Source organism: Nycticebus coucang, chromosome 19 (assembly GCF_027406575.1).
Source record: "Nycticebus coucang isolate mNycCou1 chromosome 19, mNycCou1.pri, whole genome shotgun sequence".
In the NCBI taxonomy this organism is placed as follows: Eukaryota; Metazoa; Chordata; class Mammalia; order Primates; family Lorisidae; genus Nycticebus; species Nycticebus coucang.
The window spans coordinates 44,444,011-44,465,204 of record NC_069798.1 but is presented as its reverse complement, the minus strand read 5'-3'; the positions used below and the strand labels follow the sequence as shown (position 1 = coordinate 44,465,204).

At 47.3% G+C, this 21,194-nt stretch overlaps 1 protein-coding gene across 7 annotated transcripts in view; it reads right to left on the bottom strand.

Annotated features, from left to right (window-relative positions):
• The window catches only part of CTIF (cap binding complex dependent translation initiation factor), a 313,526-nt gene that overhangs the window by 269,390 nt on the left and 22,942 nt on the right, over positions 1-21,194 (bottom strand). The window contains exon 2 of one of the 7 annotated variants that reach the window (XM_053571551.1): positions 8,381-8,604. The exons of the other annotated variants lie outside the window; for them this stretch is intronic. The gene's annotated coding sequence lies outside the window, so the exon portion shown is untranslated. The remainder of the gene's footprint in view (positions 1-8,380; positions 8,605-21,194) is intronic. 7 annotated transcript variants of the gene reach the window in all.

The window sequence follows — 21,194 nt, the reverse complement described above, 5'->3', positions numbered from 1 at the left end:
CTGGGTAGCAGAGGAGGCCTCAAGACTCCCTGAGCACTTCCTAGAATCAATACCACTCCCAGGCTCTTCCCCAGAAGCCAGGCATTAGGCTCTGGAGGGTCTCTTGCTGAAATGCCCTCACCCCCACCTCCTTGACCCCCCTCACACCTGTGCTATGCAACCTCCCTGCCCTGCCACACAAGGCCAGCTCCTGACATCTCCCGCCATGATGTCTCACCAAGTGCCTACCCTTGGGGCCCAGGAACCTTCCTCCAACAGCCCTCCGAGGCTGTCTTGTCTTCGTAAAGCCTTGTCGTGGCCCTACAGCTCAGGGGCTAAAGGCCTCGTCTCACACTCAAGGGCCCCTGCCTCCTGCTTCCCAGGACCTGGCCTCGCAGATGCCAAGTCACCCAAGAAGTCCCTCATCTGCAAGAAGGGCCCCTCTCCCCCCACCTCCAAAACCCAGTGCCTGCTATACTCTCCTAAGATGCAAGGTCTGCCCTGCTGTGGCCCACACGACCTCCCCTTTCCCTACAAGACCCCGACACTTATTCCCAAGCCACTCCCTTCTTTCCTTCCTATCTGCCACCCCCCACCCTTGCCTCAATGACACCTGACATGACAACACCTTTCTGGTGCCACATCTATGACTAGGGCTCAATAAGCAGCTGCAGGATGGATACCCAGAAAGAAAGAAATGATGTAAGAGGCTCCCTGGCTGCCTGACACTGGCTGGGGGGACCCCCTCTCAGCCATCTCTGCTCTCAAACAAAGCACTCTCTGCATCTCTCTTTCCTTGGAAGAACTGCCAGCGGTCAGAAAAATGCCAGAAAGAGAGCTTGCAGGGACACAGAAAGGAGGGGAAACCCAACCTGCAAATCCAACCCAGGTATGGGCAGCAGAGAAGAAAAGAAACAGGAAGGAAAGCTCTGGGAACATGGAGATGAGAAGGGGGCTGGGCCAAACCAAAGCTTGAAAACCTAAGACAGTGGAAGAATTAGGTCTGAAAATACAAGGAGCAAAGTGGAATTTTGGACACTGGACAGATTAATTATACAATTCATGCTGGGACTCTCAGGATTTTTAATAAAAAAAAAAAATCAAACTCAGTCATTAGTCCTGGTATTTGTGAAAACAGATATTTCTGTCTCACCTTCTTTCACTTTTTACAGGAAAATCTGTAAAAATGGACATCAGAGATGATGGTGGAACGATACTTTTGAAAGCACATTCAGTGGCACAGCAAAATCGCAGCAGCGCGTCGTTAAAGGAAAGAAGATGGCTCCAAGGCAGCACTGCAGAAAGGTCTCATTCCGGAAAGCAATACATGCGGAAGAGGGCATCTCTGCTGAGTGAGGCTCCAATGCCTCCAGCAAGTGGGTTACTTGACACTCTGTACCTCACAAGAGCCTTCTGGGGGGCTTGTCCTCCTGAGGTTTAGATCACAACCCTAATACTTAGGGTAAGGAGAGGATAGAGAGCAGATTGTAGGGCAGGAAAACAGATGTCCTAAGAAAAGAGGACGGGAGAAGGAACCAGGCATGCTGGGATAGGCAGGACCTGAGCACCCAGAAAGGGGGTGATCCAGACAAGCCTGGGCATGGCAGCCCCAGGCAGAAAGGGTGCTGAAGGGTGGGCCAAAGTAAAAAACCCGACCTTCCAATCAGTAGTGTGGTATTTCCACCAAGGGGTCATGGGGCCCAAAGGTGTCCAGGCTGAGCCCAATTTCAGAACGCACAGAACACAACTGATACTATATAAGGTGTGATGGAACTGGAGGTCCCAAGGATGCCCTGCTGAAGGCTGGTCATCTGCACAGGGCACCTACAAGGGGGAATGTCTTCACACCCCACCTCCACCTTCTAATTCTAGTAAGAAATTCTAGCGAGTAGGAAGCACGGCCTAAACAGACATAGCCTGGAAGGAAGGGAAAACCCCAAGATGCTGGCCCTCTGTTCTAGCTCCTGCTCACCCAATTGGAGATGTGTCATTAGCCTCCTGAGGAGACACTGTCACCACCAAAAAGGCCCCAGCACTCATGACCCACATCAAGCATTCTGCCAGTGACCACAGCTACAGTAGCTCACACTCCGGCCTTCTGGTTCTAGTACATTGGCCCCCACTTGGTGGTCAGCCAAACCTGAGGCTACAGAACCACTACAAACCAGTAGCACAACCTACCCAGACCCAGACAGGCATCAACCAACCAGCCTGTTTTCTTTCTCATGGGGTGGATGGACAGATGGATGGATGGATGTGTGAACAGACAAAGTACATATATCACTTTAGCGAACCACTTGTCAGCCAGAGACATTGTAGCTCCTCCTTTTACTTACCCAATCAGTGAGTACAAATGGATGAGGGGCTCTAAGAGGGTCGTGCCTAGGAAAGCTTATACCTGGCTGGGAACCCAGAAATACAAGTGTGAAAAGACAGCATATTACTGTGGGGTTTTTTTGGTCACATGCAGCTACTCCTTCATGTCCTTCCCTGGAAGAAGCTGCATACTCACATCCAGTGAGACAAATGAAGACACAAAGAGACCCAAAAAGCAGAGATCCACCTGGGAATGGAATCCTGAGAATGAAGGACTAGATCCTGTGCTGGCATGGAGGATTCCTCAAGCCACAGGTGCACATCACTTTGGAGAAGGCCAGTCGGTTTGCAGTGCAAATGCATGGGTGTGTGCACGTGTGTGCATGCATGCATGTATATATGCACACACATATATGACAGAGAGTGGAGATGAGGGGCCCAATAGTTATTTTTGAGTAGGAAAAAGACAAAAATAGCAATGAAATGGGAGAAAGAAGAGTTTCTTCAACAAATGGTACTGGCACAACTAGATATCCACATGTGAAAGGATGAAGCTAGACCTCTACCTGTCTACAAAAATGAAGTCAGAAAGGACCACAGACCTAAATGTAAGAAGATTTCAAAACATGAATCTTCCAGAAGAAAACAGGAATAAGTTGTTGTGACCTTGAATTAGGCAATAGTTTCTTAACTATGACACAAAGCACAAGGACAAAGAAGATAAATTGAAGTTCATCAAAATTAAAAACATTTGTGCTTCAAAGAAATCATCAAGAAAGTAAAAAGAAAACTCTCTCCATAGAAGGGGAGAAACTAGCTACAAATCAAAGGCCCAGTAGAGATCTAGTATCCAGAGTAGACAAAGAACCCGCGTCACTCAACAACAAAAAGACAAATACCTGTTTGAGGCCAGCAATGTGAGATCAGCCTAAGCAAGAGCAAAATCCTGTCTCTGCAAAAAATATTTAAAAATTATCCACACATAGTGGCATCTCATCTATAGTCTCAGCTACTCAGGAGGCTGAGTCAGCAGCATCACATGAACCCAGGAGCTAGAGGCTGCAGTAAACTGTAATTGTGCCAAAACTCTCTATACACTCTAGCCAGGACAACAGAGCAAGGCTCTGTCTCAAAATTAAAAAAAAGAAAAGAAAGAAAGAAAAAGAAAAATAACCAAATTAAAAATCAGTAGATATTTCTCCAAAGATATAAAAGTAGCCCATATACCTTGGATAAACGGGTAATAAACCTGAGTTTTTAACACTACAGAGCATGTGGAGAGATGTTCAATAGTATTAATTGTTAGGAAAACACATATCAAAAACCATGATGAAATGCCACTTCACACCCCCTAGGATGACTGCAACCAAAAAGATATAATAACAAGTATGAGTAAGGATGTAGAGAAACTAGAATGCTGTGCAGTACTGATGGGATTGTAAAATGTGCTGCCACTTTGAAAAACACTCTGGCAATTCCTCCGACTGTTAAACATAGAGTTACCATATGTCCCAGCAATTCCACTCCTAAGTATATACCCAAGAGAATTAAAAACGTATGTCCACCCAAAAACTTGAATGTTCATGGCAGCATTAGTCATAATAGCCAAAATATGGAAACAACTCCCAAAGGCCTATAAAGGCCCATGAAGGAATAAATAAAATGTGGTATAACCATATAATGGAACATTACACAGCAATAAAAGCAATGAGGCACTGATATGTGCTACAATATGGATGACCCTTGAAACTCTTACACTGAGAGAAGTCAATCACAAAAAAGCACATCTTGTATAATTCTGTGTGTATGAACCGTCCAAAATAGCCCAATCCATAGACAAAGTAGATGAGTGGTTGCCCATGGCCGAGTTGGGGAGAAATGAGAGTGATGGTTAGGGTACAGAAGTGATAAAATAGTCTGGGGTTAGACAGAGGTGACAGTTATGCAATACTATGAAAAGATTATAGTGCCTATAGCTGGTGCCTATAGCTCAGCAGTTAGGGCACCAGCCACATACACCGGAGCTGGCGGGTTCAAATCTGGCCCGGGCCTACCAAACAACAATGACAACTACAATCAAAAAATAGCTGGGTGTTGTGGTGGGCACTTGTCGTCCCAGCTACTTGGGAGGCTGAGGCAAGAGAATCACTTAAGCCCACGAGTTTGAGGTTGCTGTGAGCTGTGATGACACAGCACTCTACTGAGGGTGACATAGTGAAACTCCGTCTCAAAAATAAAATAAAATAAAATATAAAATACCACCCACTTTAAAGGGGTGAATTGTGTGGTATATAAATTTCATCTCAATAAAGCTTTTATCTAAAAAAAATATATACTAGGGAAAGAACTGGAGGTGAGGGCGCCACGGGGGCTGTGGCACTATCCTTTGGTGTCCTAGCCAAAGACAGGCAAAATCAGATGGGAAGGACGTGCAGGTGTGCGAGAGGCCAAAGGCAGGAAGGACAGGTCTCAGTGAAGGCATCTTCCACACAGCTTCAGGATTAACATCTCTCAGGGTGGAAGAACAGGCCCCAAACAAGACTACTTCCTTCTAGACGCAGCTCTTAACACCACCTGCCTCAAACATCCAAACCCCTACACCACCACATGGTCGTGAGGCAGAAACACATGTCTGACCCATTTTACCCAAACTCCCTTATCCGGGGTAAATGAGGCAGCATTTGTATAGAGCCGCAGCTCCTGTTTGTGATTTTTTTCCAGCACATCTCTAACCTCAAGTCCTGGCTCAAGTAAGGCTCAGTATCACCCCATGGCACAGGGGCCCCAGGCAGAACCCTGTCTTCCTGGGTCATCCTAGTGGGACAGAAGCCATGACTGGTACTGACGCCTATCTGCCTCTTCTCTGCCACCTGCCCTTTATGGATGCCCCCTGATGAGATTCAAGCTTCAGTGCCATTTCCTGAGCGGGCATGGTAGCTTCTCTTCCGTGATTCCCTTCAGAACGCTCTCCTGGAAGCAGTAACGTACATTTGCTATTGTGACTTGTAATATAAAGTGCTCTAATACAACATATGCCACTAGAATGTTCTCCTCTCAATGGAGAAACCCAGAAAACAAAACAAAACCACACAAAAACAAGTCCTGAAATGCCAAAACCTCAAGCTTATAAAGTAGAATGGGGAAATAGTCTAAATGGAAGATTTTTGAAAGGTGCATTTGCGCAGATCAAACCCTGCCTTGTCCTTTTGTTCTTTGCTTTCTTTGTGTCACACCCAAATCCTGTACTCCGAGCGCCAGGGAACTCATTTTATTTGGTTTTACTGGAGACTCAGCGTCAGCAATTAAATGGTTACAACTCAGCTGGCACAGCAAATCTGGAGAAGAACCTTCGTCCAGAGGTGGCTCCTCGCCTGCGTATTTCTGCGTTATGCTGGCTGAAGCGGAGAACTGCAGAGAGGCAGGACTAGCAAAGAGAGCCGAGGGGCATGTGAGGCCCAGGGTGAGGACTGTGGCAAGGTGGGGGGCGGACAGGTGCGCAGAGGAGCAGAAGGCCCATCCCAGGAAAGGCCTTCCTGGTCCCAGAGGCCACACCCGCATCACACTCACACAAATCATTGACTGCAATGCTTCGATGTTTTTGGTTTTGCAGTAAAAATGGCCAGGCCAGATCAGGCACCAGCCTTTGGTGCTTTTCCCTTAGGCCAGCAGCTACCCTGGGCAAAGCCCAAAAGGCCACATGTTTGACCTTCCAAAGATCAACCCTAAGCTGGGCAGACTTGATGAGAATGATCACACACAGAACACAGGCCCATGCCCCAGCATGCTCCTGGCCCAGGCCAGCAGGCACACCTGGGTGTCTGAGGTCAGAGAGGGACAGTCCACAGACCCGTATTGTCCTGCGGCATGTTCTCTCTCTCTGAGGCTGATTGTTTCACAGTGCACGGTCCCACAGCAGAAGGCCTACCGGGCGTGCTGGACCCTCCACACACGCTTGTGGTTGGCTACCCAGGGTGAAATGCAAGATTTGGATTCAGCCAAGCACTCTCATTACTAAGGCTTTCATCCAGGCAAAAGCCCCTACTGCAACAGTTTACCTTGGAGAGAGAAGATTACACAATGTGGCTGCTGTTCTGCATTTACTACAGATAACTAGAGCTTGGGGCTAGGCCACAACCCAGTGCCTATGTGTGCACAAAGCAGCCTTCATGCAAACCCACTCCGGGCAGGGCCTTTAGGGCGGTGCTGGTCTGAGTCTGAGGGCAGAGAGTGTCCTGGAGAGTAGACCCAGACCATGAGGCTGGATCTCCACAGACCATCATCCCCCTGTGGGGTAGAGGGAGCCTCTTAATGAGGGCTCACCAGTAAATAAAACATGCGGCTGGTGGATGCCAGGCTTGGAGGCCCTCACCCTAAAACTCCCTGGCTCCACTAACAGTGGACTGCTGTAATTTGGCTGCATCATTTTTAAAACCCCAAAGGCAAAAGAAAAAAAAAAAAAAAGTAAAAATTAATCTAATTAAAGTTGACAGTGTTCACGGTAAGGAAAATTCTGGTACTTTGCCAAGAGACTCTGTCCCCAGCCAGCTTTGTGGGGAAAAGAGTACAAGCATTTGGGGCCTAGTGGACCAAAACTGGACTTCTGGCTCTGTCACTGGGCTGTGTCGCCCTGGGGACAGCTGTGAGTGAGATGGAGTGTCACTTGCCTTCCAGGAGGAGGGCACAGGGGAACCATGAAGATGTAAAGCCTCTGGTAAACACTCAACAAGTTGGTTGCCCTGGTGCCTGGTTGGACTCATGCCCTACTCACTGACCTGGCGGTGGCCTACTGGGCCCCCTCTGGAGGAGGAGACGGGACCTTCCTCTGCATCCCTGGGTCCTGACCCCAGAAATCCTGGCAGAGACATGGGCTTCCTGTGTCTGTGAGTGGAAGCTTTGTGGAGGCAGTTTCCAAAAACAGGGCCACACCCAGCTGCCAACACCCGTCACGACTTATACTCTCTTATCTCATTCTCATTTGGACCTCAAAGCAGCCCTGCGATGGGTGGTATTTCTATTATCTCCATTTTAAAGATTCAGAGAGGGAGTGAGTCTTGGGCTATGTCACACAGCAAGCCACCCAAGAGCTGGGTCTCTCTGACAGTTCAGGGCTGGGTCTAAGGAAATAGCTACTATTTATTGAGTTTCCAGACATTTTACACCACAGCCCTATGGGTATGGGATAGGTGTCACACTCCCCAGTTCAGTGGCTGGATTTTCGTTCAGAAATGCAGAAGTGACATGATGCCTGTTCTAGGCCTAAGCCTAAGGAAGGCCTGGCAGCATTTGCTTTTGTTCTGAGGGATGCCAGTTTGCTTGTAAAAAAGTCAAATGCAATGAGCCCACCATGCTGAAAGGAAGCCCAAGCCAACCACAACGGCACAGCACACAGAAGAATGGAGGGTCCCCAGCTGCCGTGGGCTGAGCCCTGTGAAGAGAGATGAGCTGACCATCCCCCACCTCCACCCCACTCCTCCACAAGCCCTGCCCCCAATGCAGAATTATGAGCAAATAATAAAAAGCCATGTTAAGACTCTAATTTTTGTTTCCTTTTCCATGCAATGTTAGGCAACTGAAACAGGGCGGTACGGGCTATGGAGAAAACTGAAACAGACAAGGAAGACAGAGTTCTGAAAGAGGGAGCAGCTTAAACAGGGTAATCGGGGAATAATTTAAGCACGTTTATCCCAGTGCCGCTTGGGAAAAAAAAGAACTGTAATTATCTCCAAATGGGTGCAACTCCAAGCAGCCAGCACCTATTAGCACTGGAGAGTGGCAGGAATAGAGGCCCTCCCTCTTTGGAGACAGCAGAAAGCCTGCCCTGGCAGGAAGGTGCTAGAAGACAGTTTCAGGAAGGAAGATGGGAGGGGAAGTATTGCTGAAAAGCAAGACCCAGGGTGCTGAGGGTGAGCAGTGACACCAGACTCCACTCCCTGGAAGGTGACGTGTGTGGCCAGTGCAGACACCCTCCCCGCTGCCCTGTGCTCCCTGGGCAATGAGGCCAGCCCCTCGGGGTTGTTGGGGGCCCAGGACGTGGCTGATACAGAAGGGCTGGAGGAGCCATGAGGAGGATGCGCCTGTACCTTACCGGGCAGCGCGCTGCCTCCGTGTCCCAGCAGGGAGACGGGTCCACAGCGATGGTCTTGCTGTGTGGCCACTGTAGCCCTTGTCTCTGACCTGGCCTGGCCACTCCTCCCAAGCTCTGCACTGTCACCGCATGTTAACCAGAGCTTCTGGTACAGAAGCCTGCCTGCCTTCACTGGCCCCCATCATCCAGTATATGGTCTCCAGTGTGAGGTGCCCGAGAGACCACTGCAAAATAGGAAGAAATATCAAACATTTACTTTTTGTATCTCATCTTATTAAATTTCCTGTCTGGTATGTTTTAAAAATGTGCACACTATACATTAGAGCAGTGGTTCACCTACGTTATATATAAAAATAAGCACACAACGAGGCAAACCACAAATCTGTTTTCCCCTGCAAGAGAAGCTGTTTTGGAGACCACTGGCCTAAGTCCCATGGAGGACACGGGACCAGGCGGGCAACATGAACAAATGGGGGTGGGGGAGGAGGTTAGGAGCCACAGCGACCTACCTGCCCTCCAGGCTCCTCACGTAAATGTGACCTGGCTGGCAGCTGGCAGTTTGTGATTTGGGCTCCAAAATGAAGCCCAAACGCTGCTTAGTATAGTCTGAGGCCACCTTCCCGATCTGGATGCAGGGGAGCTCCTGTCCTCAAGCAACACCCTACCCCCAACTCATGCTACCAACCCCCAAGAAGATGGCTCACTCCCCACACTGGCCTCTGTATAAGCTACTTCCTGGGGCTGAGACATGCCAGCTGCCCTGCTTTATCCACCTGGTCAACACCTTCTAGAACCAGCACAAATGTCTCCTCCAGGGTGACACACAACCCCACGATGAAGCTGCACTAACTCCCACAGGCTTCGAATGTGGGCTTTGGACTAGGCTAGGCTAGATCCTGCTTCTACCTCCTATAGCTGCACAACCCTGGACATGTTAATTTATTCTCTGAGTTTCCATTTCCTCAGTTATAAAATGAAAGGTCTAAACTTTACTTTCCTACAGCCAGGCGGGAGCCCCTGATCCTGTTTGCTGCATCTTTTATCTCTTTTATCACCACCCTCTTGCACTCTGTGATGGTTAATTTTACATGTCAACTTAGTGAGGCTATGGTGCCCAGTTGCATGGTCAAGCACTTGTCTACATGGTGCTGTGAAGGTATTTTCTAGATGTGACTAACCTTTATAACCTACTGACTGTAAGTAAAGTAGAGAACCATCCATAATGTGGGAAGGCCTCATCCAACCGGTTGAAGGCCTTAAGAGCAAAGACTGAGGTCTCTTCAAGAGGGAGGAATTCTGCCTCAAGACAATAACACAGATGTCCTGCCTGGGTTTCTAGCCTGCTGCCTGCAGTTTCAGATTCAAGACTGCAATATCAACTTTTCTTGAATTTCCAGATGCCACCCCGCCCGTCTATAGACTTCAGACTTGCCAGCTCCCACAATCACATAGCCAGTTTCCTGAAATCTCTTTCTGTCTCTCACTTATAGCTCTGTTTCTCTGGAGACTCACACTAATCCAGGCTTCCTGAGGCCAGGAGCCAACAGAGATTTGCCTCTATAGCTGAACTATAGAGTATTATATACCTGGAAAAAATAAGGGGGGATCACTAGGTGCTGACATAGAAGAACTCACGCAATATTCTCTTAGGTGAAAAAAACAAGGTACAGAATAGCATTTTCAAAATGATACCTTTGATGTAAGAAATGGGAAAATAAGAATATATTCCCTGTAGTGCGTGAAGAAATACTGAAATGAGAAACAAAATATCATTAACAGTGCTACCCTGGTTTATGTTTATCTAAACTGATTTCTTATCTTTAAGCAATGAACACACATATTGAATTATTTATGAGTATAAAATAATATGATGCCAGCATTTTTCTTCAAAGCATCCATAGGTAAGGGAGTGGACAGCAGAGAAGAATCAAATGTGGCCTCAAGATGACAACTGAGGAAGCAAAGTGCTGGGGACACAGAGGTTCATTCAGTGGAAACCTGTCTACCTTTACAGCTCTTGGAATTTTTTTTAATTGTCATCTCCAGGAGGGTGGAGGGCAAGAAGGAAGAGGACAGAGGGTGAAAATAGCTCCATTCCTTGCAGATCACATCTTTAACCGTGAAAGTGAAGTTCACAGAACTTGAAATTAACCACATTAGACATTTAAAAGTGAACAGTTTGGTGGCATTTGGTATATTCACATTGTTGGCCACCACCACCTCTGTCTAGTTCAAAAACATTTTCAACACACCAAAAGAAAATTCCCAGGGCCGGGTCTGGCTCCTTCACCGTGTGTGTGTGGCTTTCTCACTGTGGCCGCTCGCTCACCCCTAGGCCTTGGCATATAATGTTCCTTCCGCCTACACACTCCTCTCCCCACCTATGGGCCAGACTAACCCCCTACAGCCTTTGATTTACCTCTCAATTTACTCAATACTTTCCTCAGAAGCCTGCCTTGCTCCCCACGGGGACTCCCCATGTTTTTCCTTCCCTAGCTCCCTATGTCCTCCATGCTGGAGGCTTTCTCTAGCCAGAGGACAGACTGTATTACCCACAAGACCCAGCACAGTCTCTGGCAGTAGGTTCTTTATAAATTACAGTAGAACGTCTATAGTTGACCACCTAAAGCAGTGGTTCTCAATCTTCCTAATGCCGTGGCCCTTTAATACAGTTCCTGTGGGTCGTGACCCACAGGTTGAGAACCGCTGACCTAAGGGAGTATAACAAACTGGTCAACATAGGAAGTAGTCAATATAAGGAACTAGGCCTACTGTACTAGACTGTACATGTACACATGAAAACTGTACATGTACATGTACATGTACAGTCTATGAAAATCAGGTGGTCAATGTAGGGAGGTGTTTAACTTGGAGTCTCTACTGTAATTATGATGGAAGGACAGGGCTCAGAAGCTAACTAACAAATAACTGGTTTTACTGAACACGGATTTCCCTGGCCCTAGATGACAAGTGTTCTTCCTCCCAATAATTGGTGGCTTTTACCCTCTGAGAATCTCAACATGCTTCCCTGCAAATGGACCAGGCTCGCATGCAGATTCCTGTGTGCTTTCCTGGTCACACGCATTCTCCCCCTTTAGCCTCTCTGCCCATCTCGTATTGCAAGGGTCTCTTCTCCTCTACACGCAGGGCAATGGGCTCCCCTTACAACAAGGACCAGAAGTTAATCAATCAGCTTGGCCACATTTGCAGCTCTGCTAAGGGAAGTAAAATGTTTGCAGGTTGCAGTTGATAACATGAGGTTTGGACAACAGTCGACATTCGTCTATGTCTGCAGTCCCTTAACTGAGAGGACCAATGTCACTGCCCCCAGAAAGAGGTACAGAAGGACAAGGTCTGATGGCTTCCAGCATAGATCAAAACCAATTCTGACTCCTTGGACAGCAGTAGGGATGGAACAGTCCCAGGGAGAGGTCTGGGGGCCGGTGCTGCACCCCGAGACGGGCACATGTCTATGCACACTGACCTAAAGCAAAGGCACCAGGGACCCAGTTAAAGTGCCTCAGCTGATTGAATCATCAACTGCTGTGAGCTGAACTGGTGTTGGAAGAGGAAGGTTCAGCACGATTTTAATTACAGGTTGTCTCTCCTGTTTTCAATGGCTGGGCTCTCCACACGTAGGACTTTAATCACATGGTATTAAACCAAATCATGTTTCAAGTATACTGGCGAGGCTGGGTATTTAAAGGAAACCTGTTATGAGATCATTTATAAAGCAAGTCATTTGACCTTTTTTGTAATCCAGGGTTTTAATTTTTTCTTTTTTTTAGTTATTAAATTTACTTAAGTAAATCTAATCCAAGTTTGCTGGGCACACCAAATCACTCTCTGATCTACACTCACCTTGTCATATTTCTCAGCAGGGTCCACCTCCCCCAAACCAAGTCAGTGATAACTTGATGGAAATGTCCAAATCTCCCCTTTTCCTCCAGAAGTGTGCCTTTGTGCTCGAAACTGTGCAGACTCTGGAAATCCTGAATGAACATTGTAATCTGAATTTTGAACTACCCAAATTCACATGTTGAAGTCCTAACCCCAAGACTTCAGAATGTGATGGTGTTGGAGGAAGAGCCTTTTTTTTTTTATTGTTGGGGATTCATTGAGGGTACAATAAGCCAGGTTACACTGATTGCAATTGTTAGGTAAAGTCCCTCTTGCAATCAGAGGAAGAGCCTTTTAAAGAGGTGTTAAGGTAAAAGGAGATGATTAGAGTGGGCCCTAATCCAAACTGTAACAGCTTTCCTCATGAGAAGAGGAGGCTGGGACACTGACACACCCAGAAGAAAGACCATGTGAGCCAGGCTGCAGCAAGAAGATGGCCATCTGCAGGCCAAGAAGAGAGGCCTCAGAAGAAAACAATCCCGCCAACACCTAGATCTTGGACTTCCAGCCTTCAGAACTGGGAGAAAATAAAGGTCTATTGTGTAAGCCACCCAGTCAGTGGTACTCTGTCACGGTGGCCCAAGCAAAGGAATACAGAAGGGGAGGACCCTGCCGCCCCAGCCTGGCCCCACCACCTATGAGCTGTGTGACCCGGGACAGGGCTTGTGTCTCTGCAGCTCAGAGTCCCGATCAGTTTCCCCACCTCTCGGGACTGCTGTGAGGATTGAACGCAAACAGCAGGCAGCCATGCCCGTGAGTTCACTTTCTATCCTCCTTGGTTCTCTGATGCTTGGACAATGTCATTTGAACAAGAAATAAGATTTCCCTCTCACTGCTCACTGTCTCCTAGGAGCAGGAAGCCAACGTGAGAAGGGGATCCTGACACCAACAGCCTGGGTTTTTTTCTTGAATTAACACTTTTTTTTTTTTTCTAATGTGTTGTCACATATCTTCTTCAAGTTAAAACTTACAAGAAATCTGTGAAATAGCCAGAATTAGACATCTTACTTTCATTTTACAGATGAGGTAGACTGAGGCTCAGAAACGTGAGTGGTTGATCCATGGCCCCACGACTTGCTGGGCAGGGACTGCGCTAGAGTCGCACTCAGCTGCTCTTTCTACCCCCCCTGCTGTGCCCGGCCTCCCAGCTCAGGCTTCCATCGCTGACACCCTATGCACCTGAGAACACCACCATGACCAGGGTGCTCCTCTACTGCAAACCAGTGGCTCCCAGCTGCACAGCCTGCACTGTCCCTTGCCCTCTAACCTCCAGCTGTGCATCGCCAACCCCTCTGTGACAAATCAGTCGCTCCACCCATGGGCACAAGCCATGCTCACATGTTACATGTTACCACCTCTCCAAGAACACCTTCCCCACTTTTGCTATCTAGCCTGGGAGCCACCTCCTCCAGAAAGCCTTCTCTGATTGCTCTGATTTCCTTCTGCTGTGCTCTCAGGCCCAGCCACAGAAGGTGGCTCTCAATAGACTTGACCTTGTTGAATTTACTAATTACTTCACGCTTTTAGTCTCTAGGGCAAGGACCGGATCTACCCACAGGCACGGTGAACCAGGCACAAAGAAAATACTCAATGAGGGTGGCACCTGTGGCTCAAAGGAGTAGGGCACCGGCCCCATATGCCAGAAGTGGCGGGTTCAAACCCAGCCCCGGCCAAAAACTGCAAAAAAATACAATAAATAGAAAATACTCAATGACATTTTCTACTCTATCAGAAGACAGTCCTGGGGAAATTACCTTCTCAATATATTAAATACATTCAGCTATAGCTATTTACAAACTCAATTTTTAAAAATGAAATTTCATTCTTTCCTGACTTCTACCTTAGTGTGAGAGCACTGGATGTCCACTCACCAGTGACACTGTTTCTTGTTTTTTCTCTGGACATTCCGAGCCCCTAGAGACCCTACCTCTCTGTCACAAAACTAATGATCCCTAAACTAATGCCTACTCAGGAGTTACTATTTAAGACTCTGGAGATCTTTCTTTAAAGAAGGGCTCCTTCCTCCTTTTGTAAAACTAGACCACGAGGGCAAGAATTGCCATCTACTTTATTCACTTGCTATATTCCCGGCTCTTAGAAAAAACCCTGGTACGTAGTTCCTGCTCAAAAATTTCTGTGGAATAAATTTGTTGAATAAATGAGACTATTACCTCTTTTGACTATTAGCATCATAGAATTTTTTCTAAAATGTAATGAGTGAATGAAAATCCAAATCTGCAGTCTCTTAGCCAGGCTGAGATAGGAGGCCCTGCAGGGATGTCCAACCTTTGTTGTTGTTGTTGCTGCACATTGGAAGAAGAAGAGTTGTCTTGGGCCACACATTAAACACACAAACACAAATGAAAACTAATGAGCAGGCTCAGCACCTGTAGCTCAGTGGCTAGGGCATCAGCCACATACACCAGAGCTGGTGGGTTCAAATATAGCCCGGGCCTGCCAAATAACAACAACTATAACCAAAAAAATAGCCGGGCATGTGGCAGGGACCTATAGTCCCAGCTACTTGGGAGGCTCAGACAAGAGAATCGCTTAAGCCCAAAAGCTTGAGGTTGCTGTGAGCTGTGATACCATGGCACTCTACCGAGGGTGACATAGTGAGACTCTTGTCTCAAAAAAAAAAAAGAAAGAAAAGAAAAAGAAAAAAGGTGATAAGCAAAACCAAAAAATTGTATTATTGTGCATAATTTTCATGATACCCAACACCTGTTAAGTAAAACAGGCCTCAAATAATCCTCATGCAACCCGCAGGCCACAGTCTGGACACCTTTGCTTGGATATTGCAAATTAAGTAAGAATGCCCAGGAAGCCCCACCAGTTAGACATGACTTCAGTTCTTTACCTCTCCTAAAAGTCCTTTCTCATGTTATCCACTCAGAGCTATATCCCAAGGGGGTTTCGCAGCCATTCCAAAGCTATCATTTCCTTCCTATGAGACAAAGAACAGGAGCTCCCACCCCAAACAGGCTTACTGAGGAAGAGGCTTACAGAGGAAGAGGCTGGCCCCAGAGGCAGCAGGTGCTGTCCCAGCTGTCACCTCTGCAATGAGGTGACTGCCCAGAGCATGGGAAGAACATCCCTGCCAAATTCATTACTGATTCAGGGTCACATAGACCTGGTGTGCAGCCAGTCTCCAAACACAAGCCAACTTAGCCATGAAAATCTCAGCTAAATGCCTCCACCAAGGTGCTAGACAGTCACAGGACCTATTCCCAGCTTTCCTTCCTCTCCCTTCCCCACCAACTTTGTAAAGGGTGACCACATGTCACTCACTGAGAGGGCGCAAAGATGAGCAAGTCCAGGAATCACCATCAGCAAGAGAGGGAGTCCTGCCAAGACCAACACAGGGAGAGAGCTCCAGTGCAGAGTGGGGGTACAAGGGCACTCAGCCCCCAGGAGGTCAGCTGAATGTCCCAAGTGAAGGGCACGAGGATCAGAGCGAGAGCGTCCCCCTCCCCAGGCAATGGCCCAACTCTCAGTCTCAGATCACCCCCTTCAGACCCTCCAAAGGCATCCTACATTCCTGTCCATCAACGTCCAGCTAGGTCCTCATACTGGTCAACCCCAAAGCTTCCTGTGGGTCACCCTCCCATCTCTTCCCCATTCCTCAAGATCTGCCCTCCCAGTCCCACCAGCTCTCATCCCTGTTCTATTCCTTATCACAGCATGCACTGTACTCTTGTCTCTATAAGCTCCATGAGGACAGGGACTGTCTTGGCCATTGCTGTGCCCCAGCAGCCAGACGGCGCTTGGTCCATTGCAGTAAATACTGGCTGAATGAATGAATGAGTGAATGAGTGACTCCCCTTCCCCAACACACTGCATGCTTTGCCCCATTGATGTCTTGATTCCCTTGTGTGCATCTGTTCATCCATATTTACTGAGAAAGTAGTAAGTGGGGCAAGGCTGGGAGCCAGATACCCAGTGACTGCAGCCTGGATCTATAAAATGGGTTGGCAGCACCCATCAGCAGAACACAGCAGGATCCTTGATTGAAGGGCACCATGCTCCATAAACCATCATCAATTCAGCTTTATAAGCACCTCATGTCCTCCCTGGCCAACCAGCCCTGGTGAAGGAAAGGGCATAACCCTAGGAGCCTGGACCATGGTGCTCACAGTAGGAGACAGATACAAAGTCACACTCACCTGTCAACCTTGTATGACAGTTATTTGGGCATAGGTTTTATCTGCATTACAGGATGGGGCACCCAAGCCACACAATCTGTCTGCTGCCAACAGTGTCTGCCACGTAACAGGGGTAGGGGTAGAGGCTGCCACTGCCCCTCCAGGGAGCTCACATGTACTGTGTCCCAGGCACTGTCCTAAGCATGCATCAGCTCACTCAGACCTCATGGCCCTCTGAAAAAGGTAGCATTGTTGACCCCACTGCACAGACGAGGGAACTAAAGCTCAGAGGCCCTGCCCTGGTTTCTACGGCTGGTTCTGCAGTGTGATAGAAAGAAGATATAATGGAGGAGCAGAGAATTTGGCCTTCGGTCCTGGAGTCAGCTGTGAGGTCCTGCACGAGCCTTTCAATCTCTCAGAAGATCTCCGTAAAACGGAAATAATAATAGTACCCACAGAAGAGGCATGAGAGCGGAAAACACATAAAGTACAACACAAACGAGCGGCAGCTGGTGTTATTTAAGGCCACAGCAGCCCCTGCAAGTTCTCAGCTGTTTCAAGTAAAAGGGAAAGACAAGCCCTGGACAGCTGGGAAGCACAAACCACAGCTAGGTCCTCTCTGCCAACAAGGAGTCGCTGATGAAGACAGTGGCACAACGAGCTATGAGTCTTGGGATCTAAGGAAAATAGGTTCCAAAGTCTTTACATCATGAAAGGCACACGGGTGGTGACATCAGCAAAACACAGCACTCCAACAAATCAAGACCTAAGTTAGTGAGGTATACAAAATCATGTAACCTCACTACAAATCAACTGCGGGCCGTGAAAGGGGACAATGACATCACATGCAAAAATTAACACAGCATTCAGTGATGAGAAATAGGAAATGGTTTTTCCCTTCAAATGTATTTTAATGAGATAGTGGCATCATAAAATCAATAACATTTTTTAGGTTGTTAAAAACACGTTCCACAACCAAACACAAATGTGAGGTAACTTCAACATGAACCAAGTTTCTGTTTTCCAAAATTATCCCCCAAATTAAACATCCTCGTTTTTTTCAAACACCTGCTGTTTTGCCAAGGGTTAATTATAATATTAGATGAATGAGGTCAAATATTCTCCTAGGATGAGCCATAGGAGAGCCAAGCTTTGGGGACCATTTTTAAACCTGGGAGAGGCTGTCTGTACCGATGGAGCTATTCCAGGACTTATGGCACCCACCTGTACCCCACCCACCTTTACCCCAATAGGACCTCCACCCACACCATTATTTTAGATCAGAAATCAGCAAACTTTTTCAGCAAAGGGCCAGACAGTAAACATTTTAGATGTGGTGGGCCATATGGTCTCTGCTGCACCTAGCCCAAAGCAACCCTAGACACACATAAATGAACAGGCATGTCTGTGTTCCAATAAAACTTCACTTATAAAAACAGGCATTGGGGCGGCGCCTGTGGCTCAGTCGGTAGGGCGCCAGCCCCATACACTGAGGGTGGTGGGTTCAAACCCGGCCCCGGCCAAACTGCAACCAAAAAATAGCCGGGTGTTATGGTGGGCGCCTGTAGTCCCAGCTACTCGGGGGGCTGAGGCAAGAGAATCGCTTAAGCCCAGGAATTGGAGGTTGCTGTGAGCTGTGTGAGGCCACGGCACTCTACCGAGGGCCATAAAGTGAAACTCCATCTCTACAAAAAAAAAAAAAAAAACAGGCATTGGGCTGGATTTGGTCTGCAGGTTGTAATTTGCCAACCTCTGGATCGACCAAATTCCCTATTTTATAGAAGAGGAAAACAGAGTGGGGAAGTTATTTGACAACCAGGTCTTTGCCTGCCTAGGCCAAGGCACTTTCTAAAATCAAGTACCCAGGAAGGCAAAGAGAAGCAGCGAATGGCTCGTTCAAAGCATAGATGTGCTCCCACTGTATTCTACCAGTTGACAAGGGTACCCCAAGAAGAAGTGAGGCTGAGGCCATTGCTTCCTATCAGCAATACTCTGGGCTCTGTGAAAGTGGGGCCCACAGGTGAGATGCATCCTGATTCATCTAACCCCCCAGCAGCTAGAACAGGGTCTTGCCGTAATAAAGCTTCTCTATTAACTGTGTATGGTCTTGCCAGGAAAGACTCCCATATTCCAAGGCCAAGGGCCTGCACTTCCACATTTTAGAAAATTCTGAGAGTGACTAATTACCCAGGAGAGCCACTTTTTTTAAAGACTTAGGATCTAAAGGAGGCTTCATACAAAACTATAATTGAGTTCAAATGATACAAACAAGTTTTTATGAATATCTCTTTCTTTTCACCCTTCCACAAAAGACTGCAAGGAGAAGATGAATCTAAACCTCAAGTGAAGGTCTGTGAGAAAGAAGAATACTCCCTTTTTGTGAGGTCAGTTGTTGTGGTTAAAACATAACCTCCATACGACACTCCTTTCATCAAGAAGTAGGGTCTACATCCTGCCCTCTTGAATCTGGACTCTGATTGTTTGACCAATAGTACATAGAATTAAATCTCAGCCAGTTTGGGGGCCAAGATTTAAGAATTCAGCAGCTGACCAGCCTGAGCAGGAGAAAGACCCTATTTCTATCAAAAACGAAAGAATTAGCCAGGCATTGTGGCAGGTGCCTATAGTCCCAGCTACTTGGGAGGCTAAGGCAGGAGGATCACTTGAGCCCAGGAGTTTGAGGTTGCTATGAGCAAAGCTAAGGCCATGGCTTTGTAGCTTGGCCAGCAGAGTCAGATTCCATCTCAAACAAACAAACAAAAAAAGTAATTGGCAGCCTCTCCCTCCATTTCCTGGGACAATCACTTTTAGAACCCAAACACAACGCTTTGAGGAAGCCCAAGCAGCCCTGTGGAAAAACCCACACGGAGATGAACCAACAACTACAATAACTTGCCAGCCATGGGAAACACTCCATTTTAGAAGTGGATCTTCCATCTCTCATTGTGTTATCATAGCTAATGCCATGGAGAATAGATACACATGGTACCCACTTCTTGAGCTTTTTCCAAATTACAGGCTCATGAGCAGAATTAGGACTATTATTATTATTATTTAGAGACAAAAGTCTCACATTTTCGCCCTCAGTAGAATGCCGTGGTTTCACAGTTCACAGAAACCTCCAGCTCTTGGGCTTAGGCAATTCTCTTCCCTCAGCCTCCCAAGTAGCTGGGACTACAGGTGTCCGCCATGATGCTCAGCTATTTTTTTGTTGCAGTTTGGCCATGGCCTGGTTTGAACCCGACACCCTGGGTATATGGGGTTGGTGCCCTACCCACTGAGCCACAGGCGCCGCCCCAGAATTAGGATTATTATTAGTTAAAGCCACTAAGTTTGGGGTTTGTTATACAGTCAACACTAACTTGAATACCTATAATTAGTAGTTTCAATGCCAATCATTTGCTCAGGCCACTAAGCTATTTGCCTCCAAAGGTAACGTTAGAAAACATCCTTTTTGGCGGAGGCGGAGCAAGATGGCGGCCGAGTAACAGCTTGCATCTGGGCACCGTGAGTCTGGGGAGATAGGACTCCAGGCATCTCTGGCTGGTGGGATCTGCCTATCATCACCCCTGTGAGGAAACAGGGAGTCAGCGAGAGACTTCTAACCCCAAGAGGAGGACTAAAACAGTGGAAAACAGGCAAGTGGTCGCGTGTGTTCAATCCATCTAAACTCGCCCGCAACTGTAAGTTCAGTAGCAGCGAGACTGCAAACCAGAAAGGCCTTACCTGTGAACTGTTTTGGTGTCTTTGGACTTGGCACTCAGTTGAATTGCCTTGGGGAGAGCCTGAGCGGGAGTGCGGAGAACTTTGGCCGTTGTCTAGGGCCCCAGTCTGAGCCGCTGAGCCAGACGGAGCTAATAGTGTTTGGCTGTGGGTCACAGGGAGCCATTGTGAGCGATCTGCCCCGGCAAGCTCCGCCCTCAGGGTCACAGAGCTAGAATTGGGTGGGAGCTGGTAATCCAGCCACCGAGTAGCCTATGGGCAGGGTCTGAGCTGCCTTGCAGCCCTAACTCTCAGGGGCAGAGTGAGACCAGTTTTGGCACACTGGGTAAGTGGATAGCCACTTCAGCAGTGATTCCAGTGACAAGCACTTTCCTGGGAAAGCTTCTGCTCAGCAAGTGAGCAAGTTCAAAGTGCCTTTTAAGTGGGCTGAAGAGATTTAGGGTGTCTACCTGCTGGGGTTTGAGAAATCAGCAGCCTCCAGTCGTATCAGAACTGTGATTAACATCTCATACCCCAGAAGACCACATGTTGCCCAGACAATATTCAATAACATATACACACTGCTTTGTTTTTGGTTGTGGTTTTTTTTTTTGGTTTGGTTGGGTTTTTTTGTTTATTTTGATGTTGTTGATGTTGTTTTGTTTTTTAAGTTCAACCTTTTCCATACAGATCCTTTTTCTTTCTCAATTTTTCTAGTTTAATTATAATTTCCCATTGCTGCCTTTTTTAATAACTACAACTTCATTTTTGCTAGTGTTTCTACCGCTATCATTTGGTTTTTCACCCAATTGTATTCCCGTAAAGTTTTCTGTTTGCTTGTTTTGGTTTGATTTATAGCATTTTTGTCTTTCCTCTCTACTTGGTGGAGGTGGGGTACTGTGTCTGATCAGGTTAGCAAAGAGCTGCTGACCTCGAGGGAACCACCCAACTGGGCACACCCAGAAGGTGGGGTTTTTTTTAAGTTGTGTCAAACTACCCTACTGTACACCTATATTGCTCTGTCTCCCTCTTTCTGAGCCTTGCTTCTTTTTGTCAACATTCCTTTT